At 39.9% G+C, this 17,289-nt stretch overlaps 1 protein-coding gene and 1 pseudogene across 3 annotated transcripts in view; both read left to right on the forward strand.

Moving 5' to 3' along the window:
- Nucleotides 1–17,289, forward strand: part of DNAJC1 (DnaJ heat shock protein family (Hsp40) member C1) — a 449,390-nt gene that overhangs the window by 397,291 nt on the left and 34,810 nt on the right. The window lies entirely within an intron of this gene.
- On the forward strand, nucleotides 10,701–14,524 carry LOC131838177 (Y-box-binding protein 1-like; annotated as a pseudogene).

Consider the following 17,289-nt stretch of genomic DNA (forward strand, 5'->3'; position numbering starts at 1 on the left):
GTTGGCAAGGATGTGGAGAAAGAGGGAACCCTCTTACGTTATTGATGGGAATACAAACTGGTACAGCCACTCTGGAAAACAGTATAGAGTTTCCTTAGAAAGTTAGAAATAGAACTACCCTATGATCCAGTAATTGCACTAGTCATTTAACCAGTTTATCTAAATAATACACAATTACAAATTCAAAGGCATACATGCACCCCAGTGTTTATAGCAGCATTATCATTAGGAACTGTTAATCCTAATTTGGTTCCTATATTGACTTCCTAGGAGGCCTAAAAAAATTATATTACCTCTTTTAGTCAGTTTCCTAATCTTAAAGGTGATGACATTATTTTAGGAAAAGCAAGACAAGATATAACTTCTGTAGAACAATAGATGTAACTAAAAAAGAAAATGGTGGGGGTAAGAGGAACAAACACTGGAAGCCATGATACAGGTCCTTTGCCTACATGATCAGACAGAGGATAAAGATTTAAATAGACTGAACATTTCTTTGTAATTTAAAATTGGGGTGTGTGTGTGTGTGTGTGTAAAGATTTTATTTGAGAGAAAAAGAGCGAGAAAGAGGAGGAGCAGAAAGGAGAGGGAGAAGCAGACTCCCTGTTGAGCAAGGAGCCCAATGTAGGGCTCCATCCCAGGACTCTGGGGTCATGACCTGAGATAGGCAGATGCTTAACTGACTGAGCCACCCAAGTGCCCCTAAAATAGTTTTAATGCCAAAAAAAAAAAAAAAATGTGATTTGCTACATCTTAAATTTATCTATATAATGGAAATTATATGGCATACAGTAGACAAGTAAACCATTGTAACAGACAGAGGTTCCTGAATTAAATGCAGCCAGTTGCTTTTTGACGATGGTATCAAGGCAATTCAGATGGGTAAAGAATAGACTTCAATAGATGGTAGTGAAACAACTGGATACCCATGTGAAATAGACAGTGAACTTAGATGCTAGCTCATCTGATAGGCACAGATATCCTAGACAGAACACTCAAATCACTAACCATGAAAGAAAAATATTAATAAATTGTACTTCCTGAAAATTAAAAACTTAGCATTTTAAAAAAATGAAAGGACATAGATTGTCAACAACTGTGAAGGGTCTACAGTTCCATCCTATTTGTAGACTAACAAGTTAGCCCACCACAGGTTCAGCGATACTAGTGGAAAACATGAGATTGGAGATAAAGGACAGTTTATTGACTTCCTAGGAGGCCTAAAAAAAGTGGCCAGAATACCAGCTTTTTTATGCCAATCCCACAAGCCTCAGGTATTGTGGGATATATTAACAATGGTACAGTTTCTACCTTTACCCACAGGAAATTGTGGCAATTTGGTCATCAATAACAACCCTGGAGTTGAGATTGACCTGAATGCCTTCCACCACCATGGTAGGTAACGTCATTGGTCAGTTCAGATAGTCCGGAACAAACTTCATACCACTTTTTAAAATTGGAGGATTCCTACTGTAGGGATAACCCCATCATAGAGCACATAAATAACAAGCCAGTTATCCCTCTGGGTAACCAAGGGTAGTCTTATTTTGGAGACACCTCCTCAGTCATCTGCGGGCTATATAACGTACTGGTGGCGTTTCTTTAAACACTTGAAGTTCTCTTATGACCATTCAAATTAATGATTTGCTTTCACACCAAATATAGTCCCATCTTTGTCACCAAAACTGTCAAGAACTATGAAGAGTTGGAGATTTTACTCTGCTCGCAAATGAATAAGTTAACCTGCCATAGTTTCATGCTTTTTGAAGACACAAGACTCCTTGATCAGAGACAAGGACATTGTATTACTCACAGCAAAAGTAGTAGCTACAATTTTAGTATTTTTCTTCTGGTTCCCTAAGCCCCATCCCCACAGAACAATACAAAGAGGTCCATATGACCCCCTGTACAACCAGTGGATTATGTTACAGAAGTAGATTGTTACTACGTTCCCCTAAGGTTAAGGAACCCAAATCTGCATGCAGTAAGCATGACTCCCCTTTCATCCAGAGGGAGGCAGTATCTTCACTATACTAAACATGAATGGTTGCTTTTTGATCTTGAAGAGGAACGGTCTCTTCCTATCATTACTTTCTGTTGGACTGCTTGAGTGCCCTTACAACTTAGCACTGGCTTTCTCCAGATTCAAACGATAGAAGAGAGAGCAAGACAGAAGCTGTGATGTCTTTTATAACTTATCCATGTAAGCCATTCCCACAATATCCTAGAAATGAATTAAAAGAAGTGTACTAGAAAATTCAGAAATTAAACAACATGCAGCTGAACAACCAGTGGGTCAAAGAAGAAAATGAGGTATCTTGAAACCAATAAAAAACAATATACCAAAACGTATGGGACAGCAAAAGCAGTTTTAAAAAGAGAGTTCATAGCAATAAATGCCTATATTAAGAAACAAGAGGATGCCTGGGTGGCTCAGTCATTAAGCCTCTGCCTTCGGTTCAGGTCATGATCCCAGGGTCCTGTGACTGAGTCCTTCATTGGGCTCCATGCTCAGTGAGGCATCTGCTTCTTCCCCCACCCTTCCCTCATGTTCGTGCTCACTGTCTCTTTCTCTCAAAAATGAATAAATCTTAAAAAAAAATAAAATAAGAAATATGTCAACCTAACTTTATACCTCAAGGAACTAGAAAAAGAATAAACAAAGCACTGAGTTAGTAGTCAGAAGGAAATAAAGATCACTGAAGTAAATAAAATAGAGACTAAAAAGAAAAAGATCAATGAAACTAAAACCTAGTTCTTTGAAAGACAAAATGGACAAACCTTTAACTGGACTCAACCAAGAAAAAAGAAAGGACTCAAATAAAATCAGAAATGAAACAGATATCACATCTTATACCACAGAAATATAAAGGGCCATAAAAAATTATCAACAGTTATACACCAACAAATTGGACAACCTCAAAGAAATGCATGTTCCAGAAATATACAATTGACAAAGACTGAACCATGAAGAAATAGAAAATCTGAGGGATGCTTGGCTGGCTCAGTTGGTAGAACATGTGACTGTTGATCTTGGGATTGTGAGTTCAAGCCCCATGTTGGGCACAAAGCTTGCTTAAAAAGAAAAAAGATTGATTACTAATAAGGACATTGAATCGGTAATCAAAATCTGCCAACAAACAGAAGTCCAGAACCCAACAGCTTCACTGGTGAATTCTACCAAAAATTCAAAGAGGAATAAATACCAATCCTTCTTAAACTTTTCAAAAAATAAATAAATAAGGGGCGCCTGGGTGGCTCAGTGGATTAAGCCGCTGCCTTCGGCTCAGGTCATGATCTCGGTGTCCTGGGATAGAGCCCCGCATCGGGCTCTTTGCTCAGCGGGAGCCTGCTTCTCTCTCTCTCTCTCTCTCTGCCTGACTCTCCGCCGACTTGTGATCTCTCTGTCAAATAAATAAATAAAAAATCTTTAAAAAAATAAATAAATAAATAAATAAATAAATAGCAAGCCCTGATACCAGACAAGGAAGGCAAAAGAAAAAATTACAAGCCAATATCTCTCATGAACACAGATGCAAAAATCCTCAATAGAATATTAACAAACCAGGGGCGCCTGGGTGGCTCAGTGGGTTAAGGCACTGCCTTCGGCTCAGGTCATGATCTCAGGATCCTGAGATTGAGTCCCACATCGGGCTCTCTGCTCAGCAGGGAGCCTGCTTCCTCCTCTCTCTCTCTGCCTGCCTCTCTGCCTACTTGTGATCTCTCTGTCAAATAAATAAAATCTTTTAAAAAAAATAATATTAACAAACCAGATTCAGCAATATATCAGAAGTCCCATATACCATGATCGAGTGTGATTTATTCCAGGGATGCAAGGACAGTTTGTAGATGACATGGTATTATATTATTAAACCCTGAAGACTCCACCAGTCAATTGTTAGAACCAATCAACAAATTCACTAATGTTTCAGGACATAAAAATCAGTTATACAAAAAGAATAAAACACCTAAGAATAAATTTAACCATGGAGATAAAATACCTGTATACTATCTATGAACAAAGATGAGAGAAACTGAAGAAGACACAAATAAATGGAAAGATATACCATGCTCATACATTGGAAGATTATTGTTAAAATATCAACACTATGCAATACAATCTGTAGATTCAGTGCAATCATATTAAAATTCCAATGGCATTTTTCACAGAAATAGAACAAACAATCCTAAAATGTGTATGGAATCACAAAAGACTGTATAGCCAAAGCAGTCTTGAGAAAGAAAGCTGTAGGCATCATGCTCCCTGGTTTCAAACTATTATAAAACTACAGTTATCAAAACACGATGGTACTGGCATGAAAACAGTTACATAGAACAATGGAACAAAATAAAAAGCCCAAAAATAAACCCACACATATATGAAATTAATTTGATAAAGGAGCCAAGAATATACAATGAAGAAAGGGAAGTCTCTTCAGCAAATCGTATTGGGAAAACTGGACAGCCACATGCAAAAGAATGAATCTGGACTACCATCTTACATCATACACAAAAATTAATTCAAAGGGGATTAAAGACTTGAACATAAGACCTGAAACCATGAAACTCCTAGAAGAAAACATAGATGGAAAGCTCCAAGACAATGCAGATAGATACAGAGAACAAACTGGTGATTGCCAGAGGTAGGGAGTAGGCGAAGTGGGTAAAGGGAGTCAAAAGGTACAAACTTCCAGTTTAAAATAGTTATTGAGATGTAATATACAACATGGTGACTATCATTAGTATGGTATTGCACATTTGAAAGTTGCTAAGAGAATAGATCTTAAAAGTTTTTATCAAAAGAAAAAAAATTGTTACTATGTATGGTGTATACTATAAATAGTAGACTATGTATATGCAATGTATACAAATAGCCAGTCATGTTATACACTTGAAACTAATATAACGTTATATATTAATTATACTTCAATAAAAGTATATTTACATCATAGGAGGTTGGATTAACAGTATATGGGAACTCTACTATTTTTACAACTTTTCTATGAATCTGAAATTATTTCAAACTTAAAGGATTTTTTTTTAATTAAAAGATTTTAAAGGAAAATATAAGTTACAGAATGGAAGAAGATATTTATAAAACATATCTGACAAAGATCTTATATCCACAAAACAAAGAACTCTTAATTAACAAATAAGCAAGACATAAACACAGATTCATAAAAGTAATATTCAGTTGAGTCAATAAACATATGTAAATGTAAATATATGTAAACTAGACCATGTGTAATGTGGGAAATGCAAATTATTACCAAAATACATTTCATTCCCATCAGGATGGTCAAAACTAAAACAATGTAATACCAAGTGTGGGTGAAGACCTGGAGGGCCTCTTCATACACTGCTGGTTAGAATGTAAAACAATACAACTTGCTTGGAAAAATATAAAATAAAATAGATACTTTCCCTATGACCTAGCAATTCCACCACCAGGTATTTATCCAAGAGGAATTTGACCATTAAGACAGGTATAAATAAGTGTCCATAGCAGCTGTGTTCATCATACATGCTAACCAGCAGCTGGCAGCTACCCAAATGTCCATCAATAGGAGAATGGATAAACAAATTGTGATACAAGGCTTTTTTCTGATATGTGTTGTGAAATACTTGCTCCCAGTTAGCGGCTTTCCTTTTCATTTTTTAAAAGTTTCTTTGAGGGGTGCCTGGGTGGCTCAGTGGGTTGAGGCCTCTGCCTTCGGCTCAGGTCATGATCCCAGGGTTCTGGGATCGGGCCCCACATCGGGCTCTCTGCTCAGCGGGGAGCCTGCTTCCTCCTCTCTCTCTGCCTGCCTTTCTGCCTACTTGTGATCTCTGTCTGTCAAATAAATGAATAAAATCTTAAAAAAAAAAAAAAGTTTCTTTGAAAGGCCAAAAGTTTAATTTTAGCAAAATTAAAATATTTGTGGTTTTACCATTTTAAAGTTATTATGTATATATAAATGGTATTCTGGTGCTGACACACAGTTGCCAAAACCTTTACTAAAGGAGTCTCTAGGGGTCATTAACAGGAGTGTCAGCAAATTTGCAAATTTCGATGGATTCTAGAGCCTTTTATTAAAAAGGGACCCCCACTCAAGGAGAGCCAGTTTGTAAGTAACAGCATAAAAGGACTTAATACATAAAAGAGAGGTGTGTTTCCTCTAGAACCCAAAAAAGCCTAAAAGATGTTGTGGGTCTGAGAGACTCAAAAGCTGTTTCTTGACAGCATCATTAGTAGACCAGCCCTCTGTTTACCATTTTATTTTCAAGACTTTAATCAAGGTTGCAGGACCTTACACTAAGTATGAGGCAGTGGTCCGTTTTCTTTTTGTGAGCTTCTGAATGAGCAGGTCAAACAAATCTCCTCAGGGGACAAAGACCAGTGCAATGTCATACTTGTCTTCCTACCAAAAGCAGGATATAGTTAAGATCTTGCCCTTAAAGACTGTGTGTGATCACAAGGCTGTTGAGGCTCCCCATGGTAGCTGGGGAGAAGGAGGTCGTACTTTGGAGGTGAAGTAGACTGCACTCAAGGGGCACCTGGATGACATAGTTGGTTAAGCATCCAGCTCCTGGTTTTGGCTCAGGTCATGATCTCAGGATCGTGAGATCAAGCCCCATGTCAGGCTCCACTCAAAGCTATGGAATCTGCTTGGGTTTCCCTCTCCCTCCCTCTCTGCCCCTTCCCCCTGAGCCCCCGGCTTGCTCTCTTTCTAAAGTAAGTACATCTTTAAAAAAAAAAAAAAAAAACTGAAGAGGCTGTAGAAATAGTCACTAAACAAAACATATTCACCAAATCTATAATGGCAAAATATTTACCAGTTGCTGATTGGATGAAGTCAGTAACTGCAATAATACTGACTACTGGACATTAATGAGGCCCACAGCATGAAGCTTGAGGTAATCCACCTTGAGGCACCATTCATTCTTCCCAAGTTTAAGAGCAGGCCAAAATTGAGCTGTTAAATGGCAAAGCAGTGGGGATAATCACCCCTTCTCTAAATGTGTCTTGTATAGGGGGTTTCATTCATTTAAAAGGCCATGTTTTAATATACATTGGACATTATTAACTGTTTTAATGGGAGAGGAGGTCCATGGGGTTCCATTTTATCAAGATAATTTGTAAGTGGCAACTACTTAATTTTATTACTCATCCAGTCAGAGAGTCCATGACCACTGTGGGATATTTTAGGAGATGCCACTGCAACCATGAGCAATTTGGCAAGAGCAGTGTCCATGGTTAAGGTGAGGCGTACCTGTTTGTCCTCTCATCATGTTCAGTAGTTCCCCAATATTCTAGGTGGCACTTTGTTTAAACTCACTGATACCCCAAGTACGACCATAATCTGAGCCCTGCATAAACCATGAAACTTTGGCAATTGGTGTACTTCAGCAGATTTTAAATTAATTCAAAACCAATATTTTAGAAGCACAAAGCCAATCTGTGCCCTTTTATCTTTGTGTTGTATGAATTCTTCCAGTAAATTTCAGGTTACTACCTGGGTCTAATAGTGTACTTCTGTTTTTAGTTTTTGTTTCCTCATTGTAGACTGAATTGTGTCCCCCCCCCCCTACCTCCACCTCACACATTGAACCCCTAAGCTCCAGAGTGACTATTTGAAAATGGGGCCTTTAAGGAAATAATTAAGATTAAATGAGGTCATAAGAGTGGGGCCCTAACCTGATAAGACTTGTGTCCTTTTAAGAAGAAGGAGAGAAACCAGGGATCTATTTCTCTTTCTCTTCCTCCCACATATGGAGAAAAGGCCATCTACAAGCCAGGAAGAGAGCTCTCACCAGAAACAACTCTGATGTCACCTTCATCTTGGACTTCTAGCCTCTGAAACTTTGGGAAAATAGATTTCTGTTGTCCAAGCTGCTCAGTCTATGGCATTTTATTATAGCCACCCTAACAAACCAATGCACTCCCCCTGTATCTAGGTTTCTTTTTCTTTTCTCCTGCTACTTACTGGTGGTGATTACTAGATGTATTTCAAGGAGGTTTCTCTACACTCCTCATATTTATAAATTCCTTCTTTCAGAGACTCAAATCAGTATCATCAGAATTAGGGCTCTTCCCCATGACAGTGGTTCAGTGAATGCCTTGGCTATACCACAGGTATTCCATGGGTGTTTTTGAGGATCAAGATCATTCTGGGGTCAGAGAAATAGGCAGCAGAAGCTACAGAAGAATTTTGTAGGGTCCTATCAAGCCATGTGCCTTTAGAATAAATCCGAGTAATTCAACTCTTCAAATAATGCCACACACAGATGATCACCCAGTGGGCCTATGTATTGAAGCTGCAAGTCTAAGCCCCTCTGTAGAATACGGGCTAATACCTGATTGAGACACACAGCCAGTCAATCACAGGATGAGTCTTTCCTGAATCTAGCATCAATAATGCCTTATGACTGAATCCCAACCCGCAACTCAGTATAAGACACATAAGACAGGTTTGAGCTGAGACAGGACTCAAGGCAACCTAGAGGGCCCCATCCCATACACCTCTCCCTAAACACCAGTTATTGAAACTTCCATCTTAAATTGGTTCAGTCTATAACAGAGGTTCGGTAGAACTCTGCAAATGTAGCACCAAACCACAGAGCCAGTTAAACTGAAGCAAGAGAAAAAAGTCCCTCAGCCAGCGGTAGTGGTCCTCCTCTGTACATCCTGCTTACAATACCAATTGTGTCCCTTGCAGAAATAAGATGGACCTCCTCCACACACCAAATTTAGCTCAGATAACCAAGACTGATGATGTCACACACAGGGACACTAGGAGTATACAAAATTCAGTTTACTATATAATACAGCTCTCTGAGGCAAACAAGGCAGACTTCCCATATTAGCCCAAAATTGCTTGAGAGAACAAGGAAAAGGAAACTGGCTTGGAGTTTTTCAATGTGGTTGAGAGTCGGGGTGGGGTGAGGGTTCTTGTGCACAGGAAGGGTCTTGCAATGTCTCAGTCTCCTGGGCTTTTTTTTTTTTTTTTTAAGATTTTATTTATTTATTTACAGACAGAGATCACAAGGAGACAGAGAAGCAGGCAGAGAGAGGGAGGGGGGAAAGCAGGCTCCCAGCTGAGCAGAGAGCCCGATATGGGGCTCGATCCCAGGACCCTGAGATCATGACCCGAGGCAAAGGCAGAGGCTTTAACCCATTGAGCCACCCAGGTGCCCCTTCTGGGCTTTCTTAACAGCTTGCCCAGATGCAGGGCACAAAGGGAAGAGAGACTTCAAAGCTATCAGCAATCAAATATCATAAAATGGAGTCAGCTGTTTGTTACCATATTAAATTATCATGAATGGATGATTCTAGCACATACTGTTTAGGTTATATTTGAATAATGTAATGTGTGTTTCACCATTTTAAATAAGACTACAAATTTTTTCACATAAAGTTATATTCTTGTTAAATAGATCACTTTGATCCCATTTGTTTATCATTTGTCCCTTTTAAATCCTCACAAAATGAGAGTCAAGGAATAAAAAAAGGCATAAACCCTGGAACAAAGAGACTAGGAGAGACAACTGTAGCAGTCAGGCAATGTTAATGAAATTTTGTAAGATGGGGAGGAATAGATAATTACCAGCATCTTAGGCCTTACCTTTCCCCCACCTGCCCTTGCACGAGACTGACTCATGTCACACAAGCCCAGAAGAGCTCAGGAATTAAAGGTGCACGTAGGACAAGGGGACTGGATAAAAGACCGCACAAGGACTAGTTTGACACCTCCCTCCAGATCCTTTTCCCCAACCTGAATTTGTTATTTAACAGTGTTCCAAGGAAAGGAATAAAAATGGCAGGAAAGCTTTATTAAGATTTCAATTATGCAGACCTTCAGTAACTACTCCCTCAGCCTTTCTCAGGCAGGGTTTAACGAGAGAATTATGCCCTATTGCTCATGCATTTAGTATATGTAATGAACTAACTTCTCTCCTATGCTAGTTATGTACCATCCTTGGGAGAATTTTAAAAGGGTCATTTCAATAGTTTTCTGTATCTTATCGTTCAGGCAAGGAACCCCAGTTGAGAAAGAGTACCCTCACATAGTAATTCAAAAACACTGCTTTCCTAGGAAAAATATAGAGATTAGTACTACCATTAGAGACTTAAAAAAGTATTACTCACGGGGCGCCTGGGTGGCTCAGTGGGTTAGGACCTCCTCTGCCTTTGGCTCAGGTCATGATCCCAGGGTCCTGGGATCGAGCTCCACGTCGGGCTCTCTGCTCAGTGGGGAGCCTGCTTCCTCCTCTCTCTCTCTGCCTACTTGTGATCTGTCAAATAAATAAAATCTTAAAAAAAAAGTATTACTCACATAGCACAAATTTAATTAGAAACTGAAGCCAGGGGGTGCCTGGGTGGCTCAATGGACAAAGTGTATGAGTCTTAGTTTCTGCTCAGGTCGTGATCTTGGGGCTGTGGAATGAAGCTCCGCATCCGGCTCCATGTTCTGCTCAGAGTCTGCTTGAAATTCTTTCTCTCTCCCTCTGTCCTTCTCCCTCCGCTGACCCCTCCCCGCTCAAGAATGCATGCTTTCTCTAAGATCGATAAACAGACTGACAGAATCTTTAAAAAAAGAAAGAAAAAGAAATTGATGCCAGTCCCAGCTATGGTTCTGGATGTGGTCGTCTTGGGCCAACTTTGTCCCTCTACCTGGAATGAATCCAGACCACTATCTTATACCACTTACACTTAAAAATTAAAATGGATTAAAGACTTGAATCTAGAGTTCCAAAGGGGAGTGGAAAGAGGACCCCAGAGAGCCCCAAGCAGCTTCACTGCCTCCAGTGGCCTCCTTCACACCCTGGAAGGAGCTACAGCTGGCCCCAGTCACCATCACTGCAACCACGAGCAGCAAACCTCCACCCACCCTCAGCGTCACAGACCCCAAGCCCCACACCACTGCAGTGGCTTCACATTGCTGGCGCCAGCCAGCAGGGACGAGATCATCGCAAGGAGAGTTGTGGGAACAGTAAATGGTTCAATGTAAGAAACCGGTATGATTTCATCAACAGGAATGACACCAAGGAAGATGTGTTAGTGTGTCAGAGTACCATAAAGAATAAACCCGGAAGTACCTTCACAATGTAGGGGATGGAGAGACCGTGGAGTTTGATGAATGAGAAAAGGTTTCAGAGGCATAAATGTGACAGGGCCTGGTGGATCTCCAGTGTACAGCAGTGAATATGCGGCAGACTGTAACCATTATACATGCTACCCACATCACAGGGGTCCTCCACATCACAACTCCCAGCACAATTACCAGAATAGTGAGTGGGGCAAAGAAGGACTGATCAGAGCCTGCTCCTGAAGGCCAGGCTTAACAGTGCTGCCCTCCCACAGGTGAGGGTTTCCCCCTTACTACATGCAGAGCCTCCATGGCCATGGACCACAGTCTTCCAACCCTCCTGTGCAGGGAGAGGTGATGGAAGGTGCTGACACCCATGTTCTCCATGCAGGAGAACAAGGTAGACCAGTGAGACAGAATATGCATCTGGATTATACACCACGATTCTGCATGGTCCTCCTCACCAAAGACAGCCTAGAGAGCACAGCAATGAAAAAGCTAAGGAAAATCAAGAAGATGAGATCCAAAGTCAGCAGCTACCCCAACATTCATACCATCACAGACACCCAGAAAACCCTAAACCACGAGATGGCAAAGAGACAAAAGCAGCGAGTCCACCAGCTGAGAATTCATCCACTTCCTAGGTTGAGCAAGGCAGCGCTGACTAAATGCCAGCTTACCATCTCTACACCATCATCCAGTTTAGTCCAACAAGAAGAAATGAATATGAAATTCTAAATATGAAATGAACAGAAGTTTGGACTTGACCTTAAGTTCTTGCTTTTTGCCCACTGATCAGATAAATAGAACTATCTGCGTTATCTATGCAGCATGGGGTTTTTATTACTTTTACCTAAAGATGTCTCTTTTTAATAATGAAAAAGTTTTTTAAAAAAAAACCTGGTTTTTCTCAATACATCTTTAAAGATTTTTAAATTGTTTCATATCTGGATCTAGTTGAAATTTTTAAGAATCTTATTTTTAATTTGTAATAAAGGTTTACAATTTGATTTTTTAAAAGTCAACAAATGGCAAGCACCAGTTAATAAAGGTCTTAGATAATTAAAAAAAAGAAAAGAAAGAAAAACTTGAACCTCAGACTTGAAGTCTTAAAAATCCTAGAAGGGGAAAAAAAAAAACAAAACAGTAATCTTCTTGACAAAGGTCCTGGCAATGACTTTCTGGATCTGGCAACAAAAACAAAAATAAGTAGAACTACATCAAACTAAAAGCTTTCTGGACAGCAAAGGAAACCATCAACAAAATGAAAATGCAGTGCACTGACTGGGAGAAAATATTTGCAAATTCTAATAATATTCTAATTCTAATATCTAATAAGGGGTTACTATCCAAAACATTAAAGAACTCAGTACAACTCAATAGCAGAAAAACAGTCTGATTAAAAAATGGACAGAGGACCTAAATAGATATTTTTCCAAAGAAGACATACAGATGGCCAACAGATACATGAAAAGATGCCCAAGATCACTAATCATCAGGGAAATGCAAGTCAGAACCACAAAGAGATATCACCTCACATTTGTTAGAATGACTAGTATCAAAAGGACAAGAAAAAAAAGTGTTGGGAAGGACTTGGAAGAATAGGAACCTTTGTGCACACTGTTGATGGGAAGGTAAATTGGTGCAGGCACTATGGAAAACAGTATGGAGATTCCTCAAGAAATTAAAAATAGAACTACCATATGATCCAGCAATTCTATATCTGGGTACTTATCTGAAGGAAACTGAAAATACTAACTCAAAAAGCTATATGCACCTCAATGTTTCCTGCAGCATTATTTACAGTAGCCAAGATATGGAAACAATCTTAAATGTTCATTGACAGATGAAAGGGAAAAATAATGTGCTGTGTATATGTATTATGTATGTAAATATACATAAAATATACATATATAGATTTGTATGTGTGTGTATACACACAATTATTCAACCATAAAAAAAGAAGAAATTCTTGCCATTTGTGACAACATGGGTGGACCTTGAGGGCATTATGCTAAGTGAAATAAGTCAGAGTAAGGCAAATACCATATGATCTCATACTGGAATCCAAAAACAAATGAACAAAAACCATGCTCATAGATACAGAGAACAGATTGGTAGTTGCCAGAAGGGGAGGGTAGGGAGTAGGTGAAATGGATGAAGGAGTTCAAAAGGTACAAACTTCTAGTTACGAAATAAGTCGTAGGATATAATCTATAGCATGACAACTGTAGTTAATACTGTATTGCATATTTGAAAGTTGCTAAGAGTAAATCTTAAAAGTTCTCATCAGATACCACCTCAAACCTGTCAGAATGGGTAAGATTAACAACACGAAAGCCAACAGGTATTAGCGAGGATGTGGACAAAAGGGGAGCTCTCTCGCACTGTTGTGAGAATGGGAACTGGTTGCTGCCACTCTGGAAAACAGTGGAGATTCCTCAAAAAGTTAAAAATAGAGCTACCCTACAATCTGGCAATTTTACTCACTATTAGATATATACCCAAAGGATACAAACATACTAATTTAAATGGGTACATGCACATCAGTGTTTATAGCAGCATTATCAACAATAGCCAAACTTTGGAGAGAGCCCCAATGTCCGTAAGAAGATGTAGTATGGGGATGTTTTGGTGGCTCAGTCGGTTGAGCATCTGCCTTCTGCTGGGTTCATGATCCCAGGGTCCTGGGATCGAGTCTTGCATCAGGCTCCTTGCTCAGCTGGGAGCCTGCTTCTCCCTCTGCCTACTGCTCCCCCTGCTTGTGCTCACTATGACAAATAAATAAAATCTTTAAAAAAGAAAAAAAAGCGGGAAAAAAAATAAGATGTGGTATATTGGGGCACCTGGGTGGTTCAATTGGTTAAGCATCCGTCTTCAGCTCAGGTGATGATTCCAAGGTCCTGGGATGGAGCCCTGAGTTGGGCTCCCTGCTCAGCAGGGAGTCTGCTTCCCCCTCTCCCACTGTACTCTATCGCTCAGTCTCTCTTAAAATAAATACAATCTTTTTAAAAATTTCTTTAGGGACACCTTGGTGGCTCAGTTCGTTAAGCGGCTGCCTTCAGCTCAGGTCATGATCCCAGCATCCTGGGACTGAGTCCCACATCGGGTTCCTTGCTCAGCAGGGAGCCTGCTTCTCCCTCTGTCTGCCTGTGCTCACTCTCTGACAAATAAATAAATAAAATCCTTTAATAAACAAATAAATAATTTCTTTAAAAAAGGGGTGTGTGTGTGTGTATGTACATATACACACACAATGGCCTTTTACTCAGCCATCAAAAAGAATGAAATCTTAACCATTTCCAAGGAAGTGCATGGAGCTAGCGTATATTATGCTAAGTGAAATAAGTCAGAGAAAGACAAATATCAAATGATTTCACTTATACATGGAATTTAAGAAGCAAAACAGATGACCATGTGGGAGGGGAAAAAAGGGAAACAAACCCTAAGAGACTCTTAAGGATGGAAAACAAACTGAGAGGTGATGGAGGGAGGTGAGTGGGGGATGGGCTAGATGGGGGAGGAGTATTAAAGCAGGCACTTGTTGTGATGAATATTGGGTGTTGCATTTAAGTGATGAATCACTGAATTCTACTCCTGAAATCAGTGTTGCACAGCATGTTAACTAAATAGAATTTAAATAATTTTCTTAAAGTTCTCATCACAAGAAAACAAAATTCTATCACTATAAATGGTGACATGGGGGTTGGGGTGCCAGTCCACCTGCACATATTGTGCTCAGTTGAAAACCTTGTAACTTTTGACTCCCCCAAAATTACTAATAGCCTATGATTGCCCAGAAGCCTGATAATATAAGTCAATTAACATATTTTAGGGGTGCCTTAGTGGCTCAGTAAGTTGGGTGTCCACCTTCAACTCAGGTCGTGGTTCTAGAGTCCGGGGATTGAGCCCCACGTTGGGCTCTTTGCTCAGCAGGGAACCTGCTTCTCCCTCTCCCACCACTCCCTTTGCTTATGCTCTTTCTTGCTGTCAATAAATAAATTTTAGGGTCACCTGGGTGGCTCAGTGGGTTAAGCCTCTACCTTCGGCTCAGGTCATGATCTCAGGATCCTGGGATCCTGGCTCTCTGCTGGGTGGGGAGCCTGCTTCCTCCCCTCTCTGCCTGCCTCTCTGCCTACTTCTGATCTCTCTCTGTGTCAATAAGTAAAATCTTTTAAAAAATAAAATAAAATAAATTTTAAAAGTTTTTAAAAAACACATATTTTGTATGTATTATATATTCTTACAATAAAGTAAGCTAGAAAACAAATGTTACTAAAATCATTTACAGTGCTGTATTTACTTAAAAAAAAAAGAAAAGAAAAGAAAAGAAAACCTGTGTGTAGGTGGACCCATGCAATTCAAACCCATGTTGTTCAAGCAAGGGTCAACTATATATATAAATATCGAATCATTGTGTTGTACATCTAAAACTATTGTAATGTGTGTAATGTAATGTTGTGTGTAATTATACTTCAATTAAAAAAAATTCCCTCCAGGGACACTTGGGTGGCTCAGACACCTGACATCTGCCTGTGGCTCAGGTCATGATCTCAGGATTGTGGGATCAAATCCCCACATCGGGGGTGCCTGGGTGGCTCAGTTGGTTAAGTGACTGCCTTCAGCTCAGGTCCTGATCCTGGAGTCCCGGGATCAAGTCATGCATGGGGACCCTGCTCAGCAGGGAATCTGCTTTTCCCTCTGATCCACACCCCTCTCATGCTCTCTCTCTCTAGTAAATAAATAAAATCTTTAAAAAAAAAAAAAAATCCCCACATTGGACTCCCTGCTCAGTGGGGAATCTGCTTGAATTTCTCTCCCTCTGATTCTCTTTCCCCCTGCCCATGCCATGCTTGAGCTCACTCTCTCTCTAATACATAAATCTTAAAAAATAAAATAAAATAAAATAAAATCCCACCAGTAGCTTTTTCTGTCATGCAGAATAAAGGGGCCAGCATCCTTGCAGTGGCCTCGAAGTCCTTATGTGATTTTACCTTCTTACCTTTCTGGCCACATCTCTCCCTGCCCCGCTTTGCTGAAGCCACCCTAGTCATCCCATTATGGCTCAGACATCCTAGACATCTTCCACCTGAAGCCTATTACAATTTTCTCTTTCCTATCTCAGAGTAATTCTGCTGGATTGTATTTTACTGTGTATCAAATCACCACAACACTTAGTGACATAAAATATTTTTTAAAAGACTGGATCAAACATACTTGTGTCCGTTTCTCCAGGGGGATTTATTTACTGTTGCTCCCCAGAGAGGAAGTAAAGAGGAATTTGAACTACATGCATTGTCTTGACCAAAGTTTCTAAGCTATCTTTAGTAAAGAACCAGATTTAAAATATTTTTAGTTTTGGGGGTGGGGGGCTTAAAGAGCATACGAGTTGGGAGGAGGGGGAAAGGGAGGGGGGAAAAAATCTCAAGCAGACTCCCCACTGAGCATGGAGCCCAATGTGGGGCTCCATCTCCCAACCCATGAGAACATGACCTAAGCCAAAATCCAGAGTCAGTCACCCAACCCACTGAGCCACCCAGGCACCCAGTTTAGAACATTTTCATTTCCATCTGTTGCTGACCAATCTATAGTCCTATTGTGCCAAAGAAGAATGCAGCTCACACTTAATGTGACCCGCCATGGTAGTTTGACATTTTACTGGCTTATATTCTGTTTAAGTTGACTTATTTCACTCAGCATACCTCTAGTTCCATAATCTCTCTAGTTCCACCCACATCGTTGAAAAAAAAAAAAAAGGAAAGAAATTTCATTTCTTTTGTTGGCTGCATAGTATTCCATTACAATTATCATACGATCTCCCTGATATGAGGAATTTGAGAGGCAGAGTTGCGGGGATAGTGAAAGAAAAAATGAAACAAGATGGGATCGGGAGGGAGATAAACCCTAAGAGATTCTTAATCTCACAAAACAAACTGAGGTTGCAGAGGGTAGGGAAGTATGGAAAGGGTGGTTGCATAATGGACATTGAGGAGGGTATGTGCTATGGTGAGTGCTGTGAAGTGTGTGAGCCTGACAATTCACAGACCTGTACCCCTGGAGCAAATAATACATTTTATGTTAATTTAAAAAAAAAGAAGAAGAAGCATTTTTGGTTGTTATGGCAGTTTTAATTTGCTGGCTCTAACCCTTACTTCAAGTTTATGGATTTACTTTGTCACAGATGGGTAAAAAACTGTTGGCAGATTGGCACCAGCCCACG

This window comes from Mustela lutreola, chromosome 8 (genome assembly GCF_030435805.1).
Source record: "Mustela lutreola isolate mMusLut2 chromosome 8, mMusLut2.pri, whole genome shotgun sequence".
NCBI lineage: Eukaryota > Metazoa > Chordata > Mammalia > Carnivora > Mustelidae > Mustela > Mustela lutreola.